Genomic DNA, 7,552 nt, shown 5'->3' with positions numbered 1-7,552 from the left:
GTAGATATTAAAATGCAAAACTTAGAGCAGCAATAAAATAGTTAATTTATACATGCAGTTTAAAAAATGTGCAGAATATAAACAGATGCCTGTATTTATGTAGCATATTGTCCATGGTAGCAACAGGAAAATGAATGTTGCTGTATTTTAATCGGATATAGTCTCAAGATGTTAATAATAATACTTTGGTATTTCTTAAGCAAAACAAACATAATTCATTTGAACTCAGAATTTCACCAAAAAAAATTGCATTCCTGCTACTTTGATGTAAATAAATATGGTAAAAATTTGATATCTTCTTTCCATAAATGATTTATCTAGTGAAAATAGACGGTTTGTAGTTGTATTAAAGGTTTTCAGCAGTGTCAGTTGTGCTTTACCATCACTGGCATCATTGATAGTATACTGTATGTTAGTTGCTGGGCTGTCAGCTACCTCACAAAACAAGTGAATCGAGTCTCACCAGCTGTCATTAAGGATGCCTGAGGCTAGGGTGGGGGGATTCCCATTCCTGCCACTCCCCACTGGCCGTAAATAAATAAAATAGAAAAGATTAACAAGAGGAGCCCACAGAGAGTGTATAGTGCTCCTATTGGGAAAACCAATGTGTTTGGCACAGCAACGCATTTTGCTGTGCCAGCAAGCAGGACGGTGTTTAAAAAAATGAAATAAAATAAAGGATGCCTGGGGAGCAACTGAACTTAAACTATGATAGGATGAAAACTGTGCCTTCTTTTTCAGCATCCCAAACTTGCCCTAATGGACTGTGATTTGGTGACAGTGGAGGACATCTGAGTACTTATCATACTGGAAGCAGCCAGCAGAAGATGGGTAAACTGTGGTCCTGAAGGGATGGACGTGATCAGCTCCAAGCAGTTGACCATTCACATTTGACCTCTGGCATCGATGAGGCATTTTTACCCATTAGAACTGCGGCTCACTGGATAATTTCTATTTTTTTCCAGGCTATTCCGTGTAAACCATAGAGATGGTTGTGTGGGAAAATCCTAGTAGACCAGCAGTTTCTGAAATGGTGTGTTTACACCATACACCATGCCACATTCAAAGTCACTTAAATCACCTTTGTTTCTCATTCTCATGCTCAGTTTGAACATCAGCAGGTTGCCTTGACTACGTCTACATGGTCAAATGCATTGAGATGCCGCTATATAATCCTATTTTATATGAGGTTTTAAAATGTGTTGTGGCTCTTTAATAACGCTGTTATTGTCCAACTTTAACCTCTTAGGAGTCCACCTTCTTTTCATTAAAAGTTTGTGCTGCTGTGCAGATCACCCATGTTCAAGACTTTGTTTACAAAGCCGACGAGCTGTGATTAAAAACTTGAAGAACATGCAGCATGTGAGAGAGTCAGCATCTCCTGCAGTTTCTGTGACATTTAGAATCAGCAAGGTTGTTCAGCTGCAGTGCGTGTTTTGTAACAAGAGAGGCCTACAGTCAAATAACTCCCCCAGTGCTCCCAGTGGGATACACATAGCAGAGTGGCTTGTAACGAGGCAGCATATCCAGTGACAAACACAGCAAACACAGCCCAGATGAAAACAACAGTGTGTTTGTTGACCTCACGTGGATCAAAGAATGAAGGAGGGCGAGTACTAGCGATGCACAACTGTAGCTGTAATCCTTCTGTCCATTTTCTCTTGCTTAACCAATTCAGGCTCGGGAGGGGGGCTGAAGACTATCCCAGCTGTCATAGGACGAAAGACAGGGTACAGAACAGCCTGTAGCAGGGCTAACAGATAGAGACAGGCAATCATTCACACCTACGGCCAATTTAGAATTGCCAGTTAACTCATGCATGGATTGTGGGAGGGAGCCAGAAAGCCCAGAGAGAGCCCACACAGGCATGGAGAGAACATGCAGCCTCCACACAGAAAAGCCCCAGCTGGCCATGGATTCAAACGCAGCACCTTCTTGCTGTGAGGCGACAATGCTAACCGGCATTTGTAGCTATGAGTTAAATCTAATTCAGAGCCTGCAATCTATTTTTTGCATGGCTTCATTTTGAACATGTTAAAATACAATAACAACAACAATAATTACAATAATAAATTTAATAAGTTCAAAAAGGAGTAGGAAGCAACATGTGCTTATTTAATCCCACCAACTTTCTACAATTCAGTAACTACTAATCATTACATTTGTTTCCTTGTTTATGCCCTATCCTATCACAAATCCTTCTTTTCAATTTGTTACATTTATTTGGCTTTAATTCCAAGTAACATGCCAAGAGATAAACAAATATATAATCACATACAAAAGTATGCACACACATATACATACACATACATGTCCATACACACACATATGTCAGAACACTCAGTTTCCTCACTGAGCCTGTTCCTTGGCTTCATTTAACTTTTGAGTGTGGTAAATTTAATTCCCCCCTTAAATTGTATCCACCATCTCTTTTGGACAACAAAAGGATGACATTATGAGGAAGTAGGTTGTTTACTGTTCCATAAATAATTTGTGTCATAATTTTAGATGCAGCACATCATACCACTTTTTTAGGCTTTATAGCAATTGTTCTGTTTCACTGGATTCCAAATGCAGCAGGTCACTGCTTCTTCAGATAAACTCTACATTTAATCACTTCCAGTCAGAGACATGCTGGCAGGATGGAAAATGAAGACATTATTCTTCTAGACATTGTCGTAAGTTGAGCTGCAAAAAAGAAAAAATGAGTTAGTTAATTAGCTCTATACACTCTTGTCTTTTACATGGGTAGAGATATAGATATATTCAAAAGGTTAAACATGGAAGTTTTCCCCGCTACTGAGCATTGTAGGTTCACATATAGTTTATTACCTCGGTATTTTTCCATGACAGAGCACCAAAAATAACTGCTTTAAGGGGAAAAATACAGTAATTATATTTTAAATCCTTCTTATTTGTAATATACTGCCCTCCCAAACTTTTTGTCTGAGGTGTTGCTTCTGTTCTTAGCTGATTGGAAATGGGTTCACAGCTGCACTTCAGTGAAACACTGCATCTGGGTGTTGGTCACTCATCCTTTTCCTGGACTTCTAAAATAACCTCAACATGTGTACATGCCAGGTCAGCAGGTTACCGCTAGCTTCCCCCTGCCCTGTAGGAGCACCGGATGACTGACTGCAAAGAGCCTGGATGCTAATGTGATTATCATGCGTCATTTTTTTGTTCTTCAGGCTAAAGATAAAGCAGGAAATTGTATTCACTATCATTCCCATCACTCTACATGTCTATCTTTGTCTACTTCCTACCTCCTGAAACTCAACATCCATCTTAGTGCTTATTTTATCTTTATGTAGCGACCCATTGAAGTGATTGTATCAGGAACCGCTTTTTTCACCTTGATTTATGCTGTTTTTTTCTACTGATTAAGTAAACAAGAGCTATTGTTTTAATAAATTAATTTATAGAGGTGTTAGCAGAAGGATGCAGCAATAATCTTTGGACTACCTAGTGCCAGTTGCTTTATATTTAGAGTACAAATAAATTTGTACAACGTTACTCAAAAAGCAAGCCTTATAGCACGATCTTAGTTTCTTCAGTTTGCTGTATTTGCTATAATGTAGATGTTTTGATTTTATAAGCCATGCCAACTTCATAGGCTGCAAGCCCTGTTGTTTGACAACAGGGGTGTCAAACATAAAGCCCAGGGGCTAGAATCGGCCCAGCAAAAAGTCCAATCTGCCCCGCTGGGTGTCTTTGGAAATTGTGAAGGTACAGATTTTTTTACTTTTAACTGTATTTTGATAAATTTTACAGCTTTTCCTACTATTAAAGACCTCTCCTGTTATTCATACCACACCAAAGAAATTAGAAGTCTTTCTAGCATCTCTTCATTGGCACCCTGTTTAATTTAAATGTTGGGAGGAATTATTATATAGCATTTTTCTACTCTCCCAGAGGATTCAAAACATCATGTATATATTAACATTTTTCTATGCTTAAGAGCTTTTATCTAACAGTCACACCTGTTCATATTCCAATGGGTGTCAGTATCTTGCCCAAGGCATCCATACTGGAGCCAGGAATCAATCCACTACCTGATTAGTAGATGCTTTAGGTTAGGCTGACTGGTTTGTGAGAGCAATATGACAGCTGTGAAGTTGAGAACGACGCTGTGAGCAGGATTTGAACCTGCGCAGGGAACCCCCATTGGATTTCGAGTCCAACGCCTTAACCACTCGGCCATCACAGCTGCAAGCCAGCACCCTTCCCCTCACATACAAGGTCTTAAATAATGAGGTTTTAAATAATAAGGCCAAATCTTGTCTTGAAGCGCTCATAGTGCCATATCACTACAATAAAGTACTGTTGGGGCTTCCCATGATGCACCGAGTGTTTCCTGTTCACTCACCTTTTTTCATTCACTATGCGCTTACAAACCTCTTCATTTAATCAGTAGTTTTTATTTCTATCTGGCTCTCTTCCACAACATGTTTTTTGCCCTGTCTTTGCTCCCATCATCCCCATCTGCTTGCAGGTGGCTGCCCTGCCCCGAGCCTGGTTCTGATGGAGGTTTCTTCCTGTTAAGAGGGAGTTTTTCCTTTCCACGGCCGCCAAAGCTGTTTCTCAAAGGGGGTAATTTCATTGTTCAATTTATGTAGACTGTCTGGGTAATTTACAATACAAAATGTTGCAGAACATTTTCTGTAACTTTACATGTGTTTATTCGTAGATACAGCACCTGCTTTTCTTTTACTTTTTTTTTTTTTTCCCCCTGTCCCATACCCAATGGATTTACTTTGCCAAATGGATCATCGTGGCATTGCCGTATTGGTCCATTTGGTCGATCTTTGTTTTTATTATTTATTATATTTTATTTTCAGATGTTACAGACGGGACAGACATGAGTGAGGGATAGGAAAGGGAGAAAGAAAGAGGAAAGAAAGGAAAAACAGAAGGGGAGAGGGACAGTGAGAAAGTGGGGGAGAAAAAAAAATCTCCTGGATCACCTGTTGAGAGAAGAATAGAAAACAAGCAAAAAAAGACAAAAAAAAAACAAAGCAACATACTAAACACAACACCATCGCATTAATCTAGCTAAGTGTAAACAGCAGTAAATACTAAATATTCAATGTTGTTGTGCAGCACGCAGGACAGATGTGCTTCGAAGTAGCAGCCAAGAAAGGTGTAATTTGGGTCTGCGAGCAGTGAACACCCGTGTGCATACCTGTGTGGATCAGCGCGCTTGTATTCCAAAGGTTTCTCCATGTAACGATCTGCTAGGGAGTGTGGGGGGGCCACAGCCCCGTCCTCCAGGGTGTGAAGTGGGTATGGAGGAGATCAAAACTCCAGACATCCAGAGGCCCCCAGAACACAAGAGACCAAGGAAGACCAACAGAGGGGCAGCCGCGCCACTGTCCCAGTAAGAGCTGAGGAGAGTCCCAGATGAGGGCTCACTCAGCAGCCGCGGAGCAGAAGCCAGGGGGAGTTGCAGTGACGCGCCCATGAGCTCCGCCGGCAGCCAGCTGTGCCTGAGTGACCGAGCCCCAGGCCGAGAGGCCGGGGGCACCCCACCCCCGAAGGGGCCCGAGCGAGCCCCAGGCTCCAGGCCCCGATAAGCGGCCCCCAAGGAGTGAGCCGGTGTGTACCTGGACGCCCACCCCCAGACACAAAGAACCACCAACGCACCGACACCTGAGGGAGTCCGCCACCGGCAGGGGAAGTGGTGGTGGGTGGAGATAGGCCTCCAAACCTTGGAGGGCCTGAGGTGTCCCCAGAGAGGTGGCGTCTGATACCCAGCCTGACATATAGACACAGACATACAGGCACACACAGACACAAACATCCATTCCCACCCTCATGCTCTCATATGCACTTACTCCACACTCAACCAACGTGGAGACAGACATAAAGAGACGCTGTACACACGATCACACTCCCCAAGCGTACTCTACAAACCGGGTCTAGGTACCCTTGCCCCTGGAAGGGGGAACTGCACCCAGACCCAGGTGGTGTTACCCTTTTCCCTGCGGTGGGGAGAGGCAGACCACCCCGACTCCGTAGCAGCAGGGAAGCCCCAGACCGCAGTCGGACGGCCAACTCCACCCAGCCCTCCCACTCCAGCAGGCCGCAGAGAATGGGGGTGGGAGAAGACTCCAAACCTCCCTCCACCCGCTCATTGTAGTGTTGATGCATGTGTGTTCTAAGGTGCAATTAAAACCCAGGAGGGCTTGGAGCTACCTGCCAGAGAGCAGCAGGTAAGCGCATGGTCCCTCCTGCTAGCCCTCAATGTCTAAGTGTATTTAAAATTGAGAGGTGGGCAACGACGCCAGGGGTGAGGTGTACACCCTGATGGTAATTTGGACTCCGTGATTGTGCCCACCCCCAAGATCCTATATGTATGTGTAATGAGAGTGTGAATAATGTGAATGTCTAAGTTGTGGGATAAAATTGAGGCAGAGGCAGCCAGAAGGGGACAGAGGGGGGGGTAGCCTCCTCTGCACCCTGGTGACATACCCCTACTCCAAGGCCCTGCATGTGTGGGTGGTTGTGGTGGCTCCCCCGCTGACCCCAGTAGGCACTCCCACACTCCGCGACCCGCCAGGGAAAGGGGGCCCAGGCCCATCCAGACCGGGGCCCAGTGCAGCAGCGCCTTCCGGCCCCACAGAGCCCGGGACAGTCCACCCAACCCCACCACAGAGAAAACTGCACCCACCCCACCATCCACTCATCTTCCAGACTACATAAGACAGTAAACGCCCAGGCTGAGATCTTCCTCCACCTCTCCTGTATCTCCCCCTCCTGCTTTTCTTTTACTAACTGCAATTGAATGTGTAATTAAACATCTTTACACCACAGAAAGGGAGTTTCGCTGGTTGCGCCCACTTAGGTTTAGACGGGGTTTAATATGGCCCTCGATGTAAAATGAGTTTGACATCTCTGCTCTAGAATTTCTTTTTCAGAGATTCAAAGAGATAAAGAGTTACAGAAAGTTGTGGTTATAAGGTTAAGAAGCACAAAATAATAATTTTGTTCTTCACACTTCAGCAATTGCACCACCGGAACTCTTAAGGGATTTTACCTGCCAATACGTTGAGTAAGCTGCAGACATTTGAGTCCTTGCTGCCTAAAGGAGGGACTGGTCACCCTTATCATTCTGTCAAGCTGCTACGTGGGATCCCATAAAATCCTGCATAGACAGTCCAGTTGACTGAATAGTTCTTGCGTGGTTTAGATGTTTGCTTTGGGTCATTGGGTCAGTTATCAGGCTTTACTTTTGTCTCAAATCTTCTTTTTAGACAAATGCACCAAACTGTGACTGTTGTGAAAGCAACCCTGTTTTACCCTTCTTGTAAAGAAGACTTTTACAGCTCTGCAAAGAAGCAGCATCGTCTTTATTTCTAACATTGTCACCGGTGTGCTGCTATGGCTGTTATTAGGCTAATATTTGAGGAGCTCCAGAGTATTTGTTTCTCTATAGACTCTGACATATTGTCTCTGTTCTCAGATTTGTGCAGCACCTCCCACTTTACTTTCTATTCTGGTTCGAGCCAGTTTGTGCTGTCCTGTGAAGAGAGTAGTACAAACTGTTCAA

General features: G+C 43.8%; 1 non-coding gene across 1 annotated transcript; it reads right to left on the bottom strand.

The window, feature by feature from the left end:
- Positions 1–4,128: 4,128 nt before the first annotated feature.
- On the bottom strand, positions 4,129–4,210 carry trnas-cga (transfer RNA serine (anticodon CGA)). Its single transcript has one exon. It is a non-coding gene; the product is annotated as a tRNA-Ser (tRNA).
- Positions 4,211–7,552: the final 3,342 nt, after the last annotated feature.

This window comes from Maylandia zebra, linkage group LG6 (assembly GCF_041146795.1).
Source record: "Maylandia zebra isolate NMK-2024a linkage group LG6, Mzebra_GT3a, whole genome shotgun sequence".
Classification (NCBI taxonomy): Eukaryota; Metazoa; Chordata; class Actinopteri; order Cichliformes; family Cichlidae; genus Maylandia; species Maylandia zebra.
This window is presented reverse-complemented; position numbering and strand designations above follow the sequence as displayed.